Source organism: Elaeis guineensis, chromosome 5, assembly GCF_000442705.2.
Source record: "Elaeis guineensis isolate ETL-2024a chromosome 5, EG11, whole genome shotgun sequence".
NCBI classification, from domain to species: domain Eukaryota; kingdom Viridiplantae; phylum Streptophyta; class Magnoliopsida; order Arecales; family Arecaceae; genus Elaeis; species Elaeis guineensis.
The window spans coordinates 18246571-18262960 of NC_025997.2; the positions used below are offsets into that span (position 1 = coordinate 18246571).

General features: G+C 37.3%; 1 pseudogene; it reads right to left on the bottom strand.

Annotated features, from left to right (window-relative positions):
• Positions 1-9658, bottom strand: part of LOC140857946 (uncharacterized) — a 31542-nt pseudogene extending 21884 nt beyond the window's left edge.
• Positions 9659-16390: the final 6732 nt, after the last annotated feature.

The window sequence follows — 16390 nt, forward strand, 5'->3', positions numbered from 1 at the left end:
ATTGTGGTGAAGGAGTTCAACGACTACAAGTCGAAGATGGGTATTAGATACTACACCGATAGGCTTTAGGCCAAGTGGGAGATTGTTGGGAATAGTGTCCCAAAGCCAATCGTCAGCCTGTTGACGGTTGTGCTCCTTTTTGTATTAGTACATAAATTATAAATAAATAAAAGTTATTTTGATATTTTTTCATCACAAATGTTTCATCTTCTAAAGAACTCCTGTGTTGTGGTGAAGTCCTTAGGACTATTTAGACTCGACAAAGGAGGATTTGTCGCTTAGTCCTTAAACATGTTCGCGACCAAATGATATGTTGTTACCAAGGACGACAATGTTTATCGAGCATAGGTCGTTGTGTGCCATATGGGTTGGTTGTCCTCATAACCAAAGAGTGTGGAGACACTGGTATGGCATACAGGTGAGATGTAATGGTACATCTGCACTGAATGTGACCAACTCCGGAGCTATTTCTGCTGTCAAGATTTGCTCCGATGGGATATGGGTATAAATGTCCCTCCGACCTGAGACCGCCACGGTGACTTGCAAGCAACTCACTGTACTTAGGCACTGGACTACCTGAATTTCTAATTCAGTGACGGAAGGTTGCTGGGTGTAGTCAAGTACTTGACTTGTCGGTGCGTGTGTCAAGATGGGATTGACCACTCCAGTTTAGGAGCTGTGTACAGTCGTGTTTCAATTTAGCAAAACCTTGGCCAGGGTAGTCCTAGTGAGGAGTCACAAGACTAATTGAGTTGAGCATGATTTGGATGATATCATCAGGGTTGACAGTTTAACCCTGAGTCGTCCTAAACACAGGGGTCAAAAGGGATGAATTATACAGTAACCATATTCACGTAGATTCTGAATATTGCGATTGTGATTATTCGACCTATCCGATCATCGGGTACCATTACTAGATGGTCACTTCGATTAGTACAGGAATTGATTCCTGTGCTACCGGTTTAGGTTCGAACCTGCGGGGTCACACACATTAGAGGTTCTTTTCTGATCTGATGGCTGATTATGAGTCTTATCTATCTGGGACTCTATGATTGAGAATTAGGATTCTCTAATCATGAGTTCCACACATTTTGGGTACCGGGGTCAAAATTTTGAATTTCAAATTTTGAATTTGAAATTTGAACTCTTTGATCAGGGTTTCATATCGATGGTCTCTGATGCCTAATTGCCCATCGGATTTAGACTCAATATTTATGAGAGATTTAATTAGTAATTTAATCACTAATTAACTCAATTTGATTGAGTAATTATTTTTGGATCAAGTCCAAATTGAATTGGATTCAGTTTGGATTGACCCGATTAGGTTAAATGTTGACCTAATCGCTAAAGTGGTTTAGTCCCTGATTTGATCAGGGGTTAGGTTTAGTTAATTTCTGATTTGATTAAGATTTTATTGAGCCTAATTAAGCCTAATTATGTTGGGTTTAATCTGGTCTAATTGTGCTTAACCTATTTTAAACTAGGTTGGCTCAATTTGAATCAAACCACCTTGTTTTAAATTCCCTGCGACACCCAACTTCCTTGCACCCATTTGAATTCACGAGAAGAAACTTCTCATAAAATTTTTCTCATGCAAAACCCTTCCCCACACCCTCATTTGTGTGCCATATAGATGGATAAAATAATTAGTTAGCCATTCAAATTCAAAGCATGTTTGAATTTGAATGGATAACTTATCACTTGCCCTTTCATCCTTATCCATTTTGTGCGCCACATTACTTACACGAGAAAAGGTTTCTCATAAATATTTTTCATGCACAAAGAGCCATGCCCCTTCTCTTCTCATGCCCAAAAGGATAGGGATAAGTTGGTTTTCGTTTGAATTCAAATTTGATTTGAATTCAAATGTGTAACCTCTTGTCTTTATCCTCTCACGCGGATAAGACACGTTCGACGTTGTTTTAAAAAAAGGAGAAAGGTGGGACGTGCGTAGAAATTTTAGGAGAGAAACTTTGGGGCGTGAGGAAGGCTTCTGCACAAGGTCAAGGTCCAAAACCTTCCGAGAGGAAAAGAAAGAAAAGAGAGAAAATTGGGTGCAGGGTTTTTGGTGTGTACCCTAGGGTTTCTACCTAGGGTTCGGGAAGTGAGATTGGTGTGCCACGAGTGTCGTGAGTCCACCAAATTTTAGGAAGAGATCCATCAGCCTCTCAAGCAACTGTGCAGATGATCCAGAGTTTCTGAGAAGTCAGCACACATCGATCGAAGGAGTTCGATCAACATCTGCCATCAAAAGGGTGAAATCACGAACTAGCATTCGTGAGGAGCTGATCAGACGGGAGATTCGTGTGGACGATCCACAGAGGCCAGATATTTATGTGGCTACAACGTGATGATCAGAGCCCTCCGACGGTGATCAGATTGCGGTGATCGACTACCCGCAAAAGGTGATGTGTTCTGAACACAGTACTGTAAAACGTTTACTGATTCAAATTTGAATTTCAAATTTAAATGCATGCTGTTGTATCATATTTAGATCCTAGTGTAGGGTTAATTAGTATTAATTAATGAGATTAATTAATAATTCCACTATAAAATAGTAATTTTGAAAAAGTTTTAAAATTACCTTTTTGCCCCTGCACTAAATTTTTGCTTCAGGAGGTTCACTCATCGTTGCCTTTCTAGACACCAAACGAGTTGGCCAGGCCAGCAACTGAACCAATTTAACAAACCACCCTTAGGGACTTGCCTAGACACCAACTAATCAAACAACCCAAACTTGGTAGAACTCTTAGGGTTCCTTGTCCTATTGAGGTCGAATTCCTTAAGGTTGACGTCTAATTGATTTTAAGATTAAAGGTCTAGGTAATGCAATATGATGGAGATAATTTTTGGGCTAAGGAAGGGTAATGAAATCCCCACCTTATCTTGTTAATGGGTTGATGCCCTTAGATTAATTATGAAAATGCAAATGCAAATAAACAAGATGACCAAGAATGTAAAAATTTTAATTTAGAATTTTTTTTTTATTTTGATATTTTACTTCATGATTATGAAATGTCTTTTGTTTTGTTTTATTTTTATTTTTATTTTTTTTTTATGATTAAGTAAATTCAAATGTTTAGGTCTAAAAGGAAAAGTAATTAACTAAAAATAATAAAAGAGAAATTAGAAGCGTATCTGAGTTTTCCAGCAATCACCAACTAAATCTAGAAACCTAAAGAAAAAAGAAAGAGAGTTATAAAGCATGAAGAACAAATATTTGAAAACAATTTAAAACGTCAAATCCCCGACAACGGCGCCAAAAACTTGATGTGCAAATCTTAAAATTTGTAAATAAAACCGCAAGCGCACAGTGTGCAGAGTAGCACGACCAGCGAGTACGGGTCGATCCCACAGAGACTTGGTTTAAAAATAATTTTCAAATCTATGCTCAAGCGAGCTTTAACGAAAATCAAAAATCGAAAGTTGTTTGCTAAAGACAATAAGACTAAGGATCTAGGGTTTTTTTTTTAATCCACTAGATCTAGATTAGGGAATTCTACCTAGAATTTTTCTTATTGATCCTAATGACTACTCCTCTTGTCTTTTCCAAGCATAGATTATGAAGGGACTAAGGCCCAACGATAACCCATCAAGATTCTTTACAGGGGAGTAGTAACTAGGATCCCTTAGGGTTTTCTCCTCCTATGCACTGAATCAAGCATGAACTATGAAGGGACTCTGACCCAACTGTAGTTCATCAAAAATTTTTGACAAATGAAGAAGAAAAAGAAATCCTAAGAAAAAGAAAGAACCCTATGTAAAACCCCTACTCATGATCTAGCTTCATCGCAAACCCTAGAAGGGATGCTTAGCTAGACATGATCTAAATCTACTTACAAAATTTAAATGCAGAAAAATAAACTACCCAAATTTCATAAATTAAACTATCCTAATTGCATAAATTTAAACTGCATAATTTAAACTAACCTAATTGCAAAAAATTAAATTGCATAAATTAAACTATCCTAATTGCAAGAAAAATAAATTGCATAATGTAAAGAGATAAAATTGCATAAAAATAAGATTTTATATAAAAAAAAAAATTATTACAAAAACTTCAAAGCTCGAGGCTTAGAAAAAAGCTAAAAACCCCACTATCTAGGGTTACAAGCTTGATCGGAAGGAAAGAATCCTTAAAACAAGGGCCTTTGGGGGCTTTTTATAGGTATTTGAGGGTTATAAGGTTTTCAAAACTTTAGATGTGGGACTAAGAGATTTTAGAGGGTTGTTAGGGGGGTTTAGGGGCTCAAATCTCGTTTAAAAAGTACTTAAATCCATCAAGAAACCCTAAAATTGTTTCAGCCGTCCGATCTTCATCTAAAGGACCTAATTCATCTAATAAATCAAGCCGGGAGCGATTCTGGACCGTCGGATCATGATCTGGGTGAAACGCTGCCGTTGGATCGCGCTGCAGAGATGGGATCAGGTCGGATGCGTCGCGGACCATCCGATCAAGGCGCTGGAAGATTTCGTCCGTTGGATCACGCTGCAGAAGGATCCCGTGTTGTCCTAGTGTTTATTGATTCTTGCAATTGCCTTGATTACAGTTGGATCTTGACCGACTGCGATGGTGGCAGTCCGATGGCACAAAAATATGGAGCGTTGGATCTTGATCGGACCATCGAGTGATGTGAAGTTACCAGGTTGCCCTTCGGACCTTCTTCTCTCTCCTTATGAGCCCTGGACCGCGCACATGGACCGGGCTCGCGATGCGTTGCGGTGAGCCGAGACTCGCTGATTGGCTGGTTTATGGTGCGCCAATGGGTCCATGGTCCAGGCGCCTGTTGCTGTGGACCAGGCGGCTAACCAGATCACCAAATCAGTTGATTTTTGACCAATTTTGACTTGATTTGACTCGGGTTTGACTCAATTGAGTCTTCTTTCTTCATTCTTCAATTTTTGGATCAATTTAACTCCGTTTTGCATAAAATTTACGCCGTTGGAATCCTCTTTCCTTGTTCTTTCTATTGATGACCTCTTCTTCTGCAAAATATAATAACAAGTATCAATTTTTTAATAAAGTTAGATAATTTAGATATTAATTAATACTTTTTATGTTAATTTGTGACATAAATCACCCGGCTCACTGTATTGCTCAACTGTTGTTGATGGTAATTCGATCTCAAGTGAGATCATCGCTTCTGTTTCAAAAGCCAGATTGAATGACGATTCTTTTATTTGTATGCGAGGAGTCATTCGGTAAGTCCACAAGATCAGATATAATTTCTCCACTCAGAGGCCTTTAGCTTCATTTAGTCAGATTTTGAGTCTATGCAAAATTGTTCGGTTTGTTACCTCCACCTCTCTATTGGATTGTGGATGGCCGACTAATGTGAGTTTGTGCGTAATATAAAATTTTGTACAGAACTCTTTGAAATTTTGATTGTCGAATTGCTGATCATTGTCAGTAATAATTATGTGTGGTAGATCGAATCTGCATATGATTGATTTTTGAACGAAGTCTTTCATCTTACTCTCAGTGATTTGTGCCAGAAGTTCAGTTTCCACCTATTTGGTGAAGTAATCGACAATGACCACTATGAACTTTCTCTGACCAGATGTCGGAGGGAAATGATCAAGTATATCAATTATCCATTGTGCGAAGGGCCGTGGTGCAATAATTGATGTCAACTGACTTGCCAATTGGTGTTGTATATTTACATATTTCTGATATGGTTCACACCTTCGGACGAGTTCAGTTGCATTTTTTTTCATGGTGAGCCAATAATATCTTTATCGTAAGACCTTGTAAACTAGAGATTTATCTCTCAAGTGATTTTCACAAATTTCTTTATGAACTTCTCTGAGTGCATAGTCGGCATCTACCGGTCCCAAACACTTCAGTAAGAAAAGAGAGAATGATCTCTTATATAGTTGACCATTCATTAAAATGTATTATGAGGCTATCCATCTGAGTCGTTTGGCTTCTGAGGGCTCCGTAAGGAGAGTTCCATCTGTTAAATACTGGACAATCGATCCATCTAGCTTGGTTCATCAGTGATTTGTAGCACTTTCTCGACTTTATCAATACTTGGCTATTCAAGATATTCGATGAATGTCCGATCCAGCGAGTTGATAGAAGTGGTTGTGAGTCGCGAAAGTGCATCGGCTCGAGTATTTTCTGTCCTTAGAATATGAAAGATTTTAAAATATTTTAAGGTGGACATAAGATCTTTCACCTTCTGAAGATACTTCATCATAATGGGGTCTCGGGCTTCAAACTCGCCCTTAACCTGTCCAGTAATTAGTTGTGAGTCGGTGAAGATTTTCAGGCTGTCGATGTTAAGCTTCTTGGCAATTTTTAAGCTAGCTAAATGCTTCATATTCGATTTGGTTATTCGAAGCTTTAAAGTTGAATCGAAGAGCATATTCAGTAATAACCCCTTCAAAATTGGTGAGGATGAGACCAGCTCCACTACCTTATGCATTGGATGCTCCATCTATATGTAGCATCCATGCCGATGTCAAGTCGAGTTCGGGAGTCATGGCCTACTTTATTTTGTCATTAGCTTCATCTTCATGATTATTATCCGATATTGTACATTCAGTGACGAAGTCGGCCAAAACTTGTGCCTTCATTGATGGATGTGGACGATATTGTATATCAAATTCGTTAAGCTTTATTGTCTACTTTATCATTCGACCCGATATATCAGGTCAGTGTAAGATTGTCTTTAACGGCTGATCTGTCAAGACGACAATAGGGTGTGCTTGGAAGTATGGGCGAAGCCATTGCGATGATATGATTAGAGCGTAGATTATTTTTTTCGCTCTTGAATATCTCACTTTGGTATTGTAAAGCACCTTGCTAATATAATAGATCGATCGTTGAATTCGATTTTCATCCTCTTAGACAAGCACTGAACTTACTGCCTTCGTCAATGTCACCAAATAAAGATACAAAGTATCCCCGACCTTTGATTTTGTAAGCAGTGGTAGAGATGCAAGATATCTTTTTAAGTCTTCAAAAAACTGTCGGCACTCATCCGATTATGAGAAGTCTTTTGCTTGCCTTAAGATTTTGAAAAAGGACAAGCATCTTTCTGCCAATCTTGAGATAAATCGACTGTGTGACGATCCTTCCATTGAGTTGTTATATCTCTTTCTTGAAACTAGGATGCTTCATGTTGATGATAGTCTTTATTTTCTCAGGATTGGCTCAATTCCTCGTTGGGACATAAAAAATTTGAGAAACTTCTCAAAAGTTACTTTGAATACACACTTAGTCGGATTCAACTTCATCTAATGTCATTGAAGTGTGCTGAATGCTTTTTCCAGATCCCGAACATGATTAAGAGTTTGAAGATTTTTCACCAACATGTCGTATACATAAACCTCTATATTTCGTCTGATATGTGTCATGAAGATTTTATTGATTAGCTATTGGTAAGTGGCTCCGACATTTTTTAAATCAAAAGGCATTACTTTATAGTAGTAAATGCCTTTGTTGGTTACGAAGGCTGTGTACTCCTCATCTTCGAGTACCATTCGAATTTGATTGTAGCCTGTAAAAGCATCCATGAAGCTTAAGAGTCGGTGTCCTGAAGTCGCATCAACTAGTTGATTGATCTTTGGCAAAAAAAATTATCCTTCGAACAAGCTTCATTTAGATTGGTGTAGTCGATGCAGATTCTCCATTTTCTATGGACCTTTCTCACCATCACAATATTGGCGAGCCAATCAGGATAAGTAGCTTCTCTGATGAAGCCAGCTACGAGCAGCTTATTGACTTCTTCATCGATGATCTTTTGCCTTTTAGGAGCAAAAGATCTTTTCTTTTATCTCACCAGCTTAATCTTTGGGTCAATATTTAGCTGATGGGTTATTACTTTCGGAGGAATGCCTGGCATATCAGTAGTCGATCAAGCAAAAATATCGATATTTGCCCTGAGTAGATTTATTAGTTGTTGTCACTCCGAATCAGACAGCTGCGATCCAATTTGGATCGTCTTCTCAGAATCTTCTTCTTTTAATGGGATAGAGATCAGTTGTTCGGCTGGTTCACCCCTTTCTTCGTTCTCTCTTTGGTCCAATTTATCAATGGACAAAGAGTCTTCAGGTTGATTATTTTATGTGAAAATTAAGAAGCAGCGTCGGATAAGTTATTGATCTCCATACATCTCTCTGACTCTATTTCTCATCAAAAATCGGATTAGTAGGTGATAAGTCGAGACTACTGCTCTCAAAGCATTCGGTCCTGATCATCTGAGTATGACATTATAAGTCGAGGAAACTTGGACAATCATGAATGTCATGAGAACAGTATTCTATTGTAGTTCAGTTTCTGTGATTAATGGGAGAATGATTTCTCCCTCCACAGTGACTGCAGCTCCTGTGAAACTGACTAATGATGTCGAAACTCTTCTAAGTCGATCAGTCGGTAGTCGTATTTGAAAGAAAGTCGAGTAAAATAAAACATCCATCGAGTTTTCATTATCCATTAAATTTTTTTTATATCAAAATTAGCTATCATTGTCGAGACAACGACAGCATCATCATAAAAAGTTTGAATTCTCTGAACATCTTCTTCCAAAAAAGTTATTACATTATTGAGTCATCATTTCTTTACCGACTCTTCTTCGAAAGTTGTCCCTAGTTCTTCTGTCGCTCGAAGATCATGTTGATTACTTCCATCGTTGGTCAATTGTTGAGTATCTCCTCAGCTTGCGACTGAGATTGTTGGTTGGTGGGAGGTTGAGTTGGGCGATCACATCAGAATTTTTTAAGGTAGCTTCGTCTAATCAGAGCTTCTATCTCATCTCTGAGCTGGATACACTATTCGATATCGTGATCGTGATCATGATGGAACCGATAGTACTTCTTCCTATCTCGGTTCCTCGATGGTGCTTTCATTGGTGGGGGGTGTCGTAAGTACTCCTCTCCTTTGATCTCCATCAAGATCTATGCACGGGGAGCAGAGAGAGGAGTGTAGGAGTCATACCTGCCATAATTATTCGACTTCAGACTCCATCATCGAGGTGAAGCTCGCTTGTTGACAGTCGGCCTACTTGATTCGACCGGAGCTTCACTTTTTTTTTGTTTCTTTTTCTGATCTTTTCTGTCTGTTTGGTATCGGTCAAAAGCAGCTTCATCCATGTGAATGTACTTATACGTGCGCTATAAAAGTTCAACATACATCCGGGGGAGGGTTTTGTCTAGAGTAAGTAAATCTCGATCCCCTCAGATCCCTCTTCATGGTCGATATAGTCATGTCTTCATTGAGGTCCCTAATCTCAAGTGTGGTTGCATTGAAATAAGCCACAAAGTCTCTCAATGTCTCTATCTCACCTTGCTTGATTGAGAAAAGACTGTCGGATATTCGTGGTGGCCTTCGGCTAGTGTTGAAGTGGACCACGAAAGAATGCTCCAGTTGCTCGAGAAAATTAATGCTCCCCGATTGAAGCTCAAAATACCATGCTCGAGCAGCCTCCCGAAGAGTTGTTGGGAAGCCAATGCATAAGAGGACTTCGGTTGCCCTCTGGATCATCATAAGAGTTGTATAGCTCTCCAGATGATCGATCAGATCGATGGAGCCATCGTATGACTCCATCTGCGGCATCTTAAATCGAGAGAAAATTGGTTCATCCAAGATGCATCGAGAGAGAAGCTGGGCAGTGTAGAAGTCGTAGTTGTTGGAGGACTTCCAACCTTCCATCTGAAGTCGGGCGAGCTGATGATCGATTTCTTTGAACTTGTATTCATAGTCGTCAAGCCGTCGTTGGAAAACTCCAGGGGTGGAACCCCTTGAAGAGCTCGAAGAAGATGAAGCAGAAGGTGTCCGCGGCCGTTTTCCCTTCTTGATACTGTGTGCATGAGAAGGAGAGAGAGAATACCATGAATGATGAATGGCATGATGGGAGTGTCGAGAATGCAGTTGTTCATCTCGATGGGAGTGTCGAGATGGTCACTTCAGAGATGAGGAAGGTGAGCACCATGGAGGATGACGACTGTGCCTGGATGGCACTGACTAAGCCATCGGTTGCTCCACTGGCAGTGCTGCTGTTGCTGGGTTTGCTGCTGCTGGAGACTTTGAACCACCTCTGTCAAAATCTTCATTTGCTGCATAAGTGCAGCAATCTATACATGTGTGGTGACCACTGGATGCGAGGAACTGGGCTCTGCCACTGGAGGTGGAGGAGGAACATCTTCTTGATGGAAAGACTACCTCACCGATCCAATCGAATGTTGAGCTCTGATTTTTGGCATGATTGATCGTAGTTTTTCCCCTTTCAGGCACGTCAATCTATTATGGCCAATCCTTTGTCATCTATCGTCAGTGAAGAGCACCTGCAAGACAAAGTCCTCACAGACTAGAGTTGTGTTTGGCGGAAACCCTCCGATGTTTAAGTCAGAAAGGAGGTTGGTGAACAGCAAATAAAGAATGTTTAGAGCGACAGAGTCTTAGCTCAGAATTTTTATCCGTACTATTCATTTACCTTCCATTTATAGATTATTATGATATAACCATTAAGTATGTGGTCTCGCTTTTTATAATGCTAAATTATTGGGCCATAATCGTGGAGTTAGTAGACTGTTTATTTTTATTAATAGCCGTGACACGTAGTCGATAATCGTTCATAATAGTTAGAGTGTGTTGAGAAGGTATGCCAATTATATGTCGGTAATTTTGATAAGTCAATAATTTTGGAGATTTGAATAAGCATCGGTCGGTAACTCTGACTCTGATATGCCAATGATCTTCAATCGAAGATTAACTGAGTTCTGTTGTTGGTTGACAATAGTCGATTATTGATCGGTTAGTTGATTGTGAATCGGCGAAATGTGTTCATGTGATCGATATAGAATCAGAATTGGAGGTCGATTGATTTATCCCAACAAACCGCATGCACCATACGAAGAAGCCCAGCCCCTTGCAAATTCTTCTTTAAAATTCATGGGACCCACCTCACTTGTTTTTTTTTTTTTGCTTCAGCCTTCGTCGCCAACTTTCGGTGCTTCACATGGGTCCCATGCCCAAAAAATAATTGGTCTCATGCTCCCAACGCCAGCTGCACTTGGTCCAAAGGCCCAGCTACTTCTTTAATTCCCAATGGATCCCATCCTATTTAAATGCTCATGAGTGATAAAATTGGTTCCAGGCTTGATTTTAAACCCATTTTAGTTCTATTTTTTTTATCTCCTTTGATCTCTGTAAAATCTATGGATCAAATTTTTCATATTGATATATTTTTTTCTACAAAATACACAAAAAAATATCAATTTTAAAAAAATAAAGATAATTTATTCAATAAATTAATGCTTCTATGTGCAAATTTACACACTTATTACATTCTCCAACTTATTCATTGCTAGTCCCTTAGCAATGCAATATAGATTTTTTTTTTGAAATATTTCATTAATATTCTCCTTTACAAAAGTAGATCTAGGATTGAAAGTCAAAGAGATTGGCAAATATCACTAACTAAATATTAAATTTTAGAAGCAAATTTCATAGTTTAGTACAATCAGAAACTTCTTTAGAATATATCTAAAGATTTACAGCACTTTGTTTGTGATGACTAACTTAGCATTTGAGTGCTGGTTTGTAAAGGACAAATGTATCTTCACTTATCATCTTATTTTAGTTAATTTGCTATATACCTTCAAATAAAATTCATGAACTAAGGTAGTTTTTACACTGCCTTTTTTCTCTTTTCTTTTTTTGTTTAGTGCTGAGCATCCTGACCTTCCTTTCACCATTTTAACATAAATCTCCATACTTGACTTAGGTGCAGAGATTTGATTACTAAACTTAGGACAATCTACATATACTCTTTGTTTTGCACTTTTATTTTAGACAAATAACTCTTTCCTCAAATTCAAATTTTTGATTGGGGTGTATAGCAATCATCAATTTTAAATGATAATTGAATCTTTAGTTGACCTTACAATCAGTACCTATTTTATCTTGTCAGTGTATATGCATAATTAGAAGTACTAATAGCTTTTAGATAATCTAAGTAAGCTGCTAAAAGTCTGCCCAACTAATCTTCTTCTTGACTCGCTAAAGTCATTAGCAAATATTCTCTAACTCTTATTATTCTGTTTTGAGTCTATTTTGCTCAAGATTTTTTTTTTTAACACATGATTTATTCAAAAAAAATTATTTTTTTTTTAAATTTCAAAATTTTTTATGGGATATATTTTTCAATTTTTTTTAAAAATATTTTTAGAAGATTTTTTCTGCCCCTTAATTTAAATATCATTATCTCTAATGAAGGAGGAAAGAAAATGTAAGTAAGAAAGAAAAAGAAAGATGTCACTTGGAATATGTGTTCTATTTTGAAGGTGATCTAGTGTAATGTTGGCTTGAAAATTCGAAAATGGGTATCTCTATTTATTCAATAGAAAAGATATTAGTTTAAATAAATTGGGTTGCCTCCCAGAAATGCTAAGTTTAATGTCTTCAATCGGATAAAATATTACAAGCAAATTAATCGAGATAAGTTAGTTCATAGAGAACCATGGCTTCGTCAAAAGATTCTTTAGATAGTTCCAAGAATAGTTTTAATCTTTGATCATTAACTTTAAATACAGCACCATTGCTTAAATTTTTAATTTCTACAGCTCTATGTAGGAAGATTTCTTTAACTAAGAATAGTCCTATCCATCTAGATCTAAGCTTTTAAGGAAATAGGTGTAATCTAGAATTATACAAGAAAACTTTTTATCCAGGAGTAAAAGATTTTTTTATAATTGCTTGATCATAGAATACTTTGATTCGTTTCTTATACACCATAGTATTCTCGTAAGCTTCATTTCTAAGTTCTTCTAATTCATTAATTTAAAATTTTTTATGGTTTTTGACTACGTCCAAGTCCATGTTTAAATTTTTTATAGCCTACATGGCTTTGTGCTCTAGCTCAACAGGCAAGTGGCAAGATTTATCAAATACAATCCTATAGAAAGACATTCCTAGGTTGGTCTTAAAGGTGGATCGGTATGCCCATAGTACATCAATTAGTTTGAAGGATCAGTCCTTTCTATTGGCATTAATAGTTTTCTCCAAGATTTGTTTGATCTATCTGTTGGACACTTCTATTTGCCCACTAGTTTGAGGATGATAAGGTGTAGCCAACTTGTGGGTGCCATTATATTTTTTATTAATGTGGCAAAGGGTTCGTTGTAAAAGTATGTCCTCCGATCACTAATGATTACTTTAGAAGTGCCAAAATGGGAAAGAATATTTTTTTTCAAAAATTTTATAACCACTTTATGTTAGATGTGTGCCCTAGAAGTTAATCTTTACTGACACATACCTTTTCTTTAGGATATATTTTGTACTTGATGGCCAGTCTTTATAACCAATTATGTATTATATGTCCATGATTTGTCCTAAAAATTAACAAAGATGATTTTATATATTCTCAAAGTGCTGAGAATTTGAGACATACATCATTAGTGGTTAATTTTAAATGCTCCCGATCGAAGGATCATCATGGAGGACAGTGATCAATCCATTCAAAATCGATGCATGGATCACCTCCCTTTATGACAAATGAGTCTCGAGTCTGTGGTGTAGAGATACTGGAGTGAGAGTGCAGGTGGTTGATAGAGAACAACTTACACTGAGCGTGACCAACATGAGAAATCACTTGAATATCTACTCACTCGTTAGTGATCTTTCTTAATGCTGCAGTGGTATGACTGGTCCTTTGACTTACTGTGTATTGGCTATTCGCAGCAAGACTACTTAGTTTGACTGCACGTTTTCTTGATCCCTAGCCATTCGATCTTTACTGTGTATGTTGGTTATTATAGGTTCAGATTCATTATTTGGAGTAGGATGCACCTAGACGAAATCTATCAACTTTGATAGAAAATGAGAAGTTCTATGTGATTCGTAAGACTGAGTTCAGAAAATCTTTGACCAAAGTAAGTATGAATATGGAAAAGAGTTTTCACAGAATTCATAGGTGAACTCGAGTCGAGCCAATCTAGCATATGACTGACAATGGGGTTTGACGAGTTCTTCATGACCTCCTTCTAATCGAGACTCACGATAGAGAGATTATATCACACGATAACTGCACTTAGGAGTTTATTTTTTTGTTCTGCTGGGTTGCCACTACATGTTGCTAGACGTCATTAGTGGATCGTGAGAACTCACTAAGATCATTTTCGGATCAACGATTCTTGTTGAGGTGAGTTGGAATCATTTCTGCTCATTGAAAAGAGTTTCGATGATACTGTGATAGAGATTACAGTATGTCTCACTACCAAACAGAATAGAATCTGAGGGGTTACACACAAAAGGAGCATGATCTGATCAATGGCTTGGATCATATTCAAATTATCAATCCGATTGATAGTTTGAATATTAGAAACTGCTAATTTGTAAGCATTACAGTTTTGGCAGCTGCTAATTGTTAGTACAGAGACTTAATTGCAAATGTTATAATTTTATTGAGACTGATTAAATTATGAATTAAATTTTAATTAATTTAAATCAGATTTAATTTAATTAGAGTTGATTTATTTTAATTCTAATTGAGTTCAATTATCCAAATCAGATTTAAATTTCAAGCTTGATTGGATCAGGCTTAACAGCCTTTCGAATTCGGCTCGTTTCGGACTCGATTTGAACCCAATTGAGATCATAACCCACAAGTCTCAGGATCAAAATCTGGCTCTGATATCACTGTTAGAAAATTACTATGATTTCATATATGTAGTTTAAAAAATTTTTAAGCATCTAAGTAGTAGAAGTAAATCAATTAAAATATTTTTAATTAAACCACGTACCAGATCTAATCTAAAAATCATAGTTAGGATCTTGATACGAATATTCAACCATGATCTAAAATCTGAAAAAAAAATAGTTAAAAAAATAAATTGGAGATCAGATCTCCATACCTCAGATCATGCGGATATCTCGAATTCTGATCGTGGCTGCACACGCGTCCGACCTCTGCTGGTATCCACACGAAAATGCCTGATCAGAGCACTGAGATCATCGATGTGCTAGCATCTTGTAGACTTCGCTCCTCAGCCTTGGATCTAGATCTCTTTTTCTAGATCTCGAAAAAGAAGATCGCTGCGCGAACTCTTTCATGCAGATCTGACGGGATCTGAACCAGATCATCATGAAGAGAAGAAGAAGCCTTTTTCTTCTCTTCTTTTCTCTCTTTTTCTCTCTTAGATCTGATCACCATCAGATCTAGGCGTTGGGATGTAAGGAAGAAAGAGGAGGAAGAAGGAGTTGGGTGTTGAGAGGTTATTGTCCAAAAGAAATGAGCCGAATTCGAAAGACTCTCAAGCATGATCCAATTAAGCTTGAAATCCAAATCTGACTTAGATAATTGAACCCAATTAGCATTAAAATAAAATAAGTTTAATTAAATTAAATTTGATTTAAATTAATTAAGACTTAATTCATAATTTAATTAGTTCTAATAAAATTATAATATTTGCAATTAAGTCTCCGTGCTAACAATTAGCAGCTGTCAAAACTGTAACGCTTATAAATTAGCAGTTTCTAATATTCAAACTATCAATCTGATTGATAATTTGAATATGATCCAAGCCATTGATCAGGTCATGCTCTTTTTGTGTGTGACCCGTCAGATTTTATTCTGTCTGATTATAAGACATACCATGATCTCCATTACAGTATCATCGAAACTCTTTTCGATGGACTGAAATGATTCAAACTCACCTCAACAAGAATTGTTGATCCAAAAATGATCTTAGTGAGTTCTCATGATCCATCGGTAGTGTCTAGCAACATATAGTGGCAACCCAGTAGAACAGAAAAATGAATCCTTAAGTGTAGTTATCGTGTGATACAATCTCTCTATCGTGAGTCCCGACTAGATGAAGGTCATGAAGAACTCGTCAAATCCTATCGTCAGTCATATGCTAGATTGGTTTGACTCGAGTTCATCTGTGAATTTTATGAAAATATTTTTTCATATATTTATACTTACTCTGGTCAGAGATTTTCTGAACTCAGTCTTACGAATCGCATAAGACTTCTCCTTTTCTATCAAGGTCGATAGATTCTATCTAGGTGCATCTTACTCCAAGCAGCGAATCTGAACCTATAATAGCCAACATACATAGCAAGGACTCGAATGGTTAGGGATCAAGAGAACATGCAGTTAAACTAAGTAGTCTCACTGCGAATAACCAATACACTGCAGATCAAAAGATCAGTTACACCACTACAGCATTGAGAAAAATTACTGACGAGTGAGTAGACATCCAAATGGTTTCTCGTGTTGGTCATGCTCGGTGCAAGTTATTCTCTAACAACCACCTGCACTCTCATCCCAGTGTTTCTACACCACAGACTGGAGATTTATCTGTCTTAAAGGGAGATGATCCATGCATCGATCTTGAATGGATTGATCACTGTCCTCCATGACGATCCTTCAATCTGGAG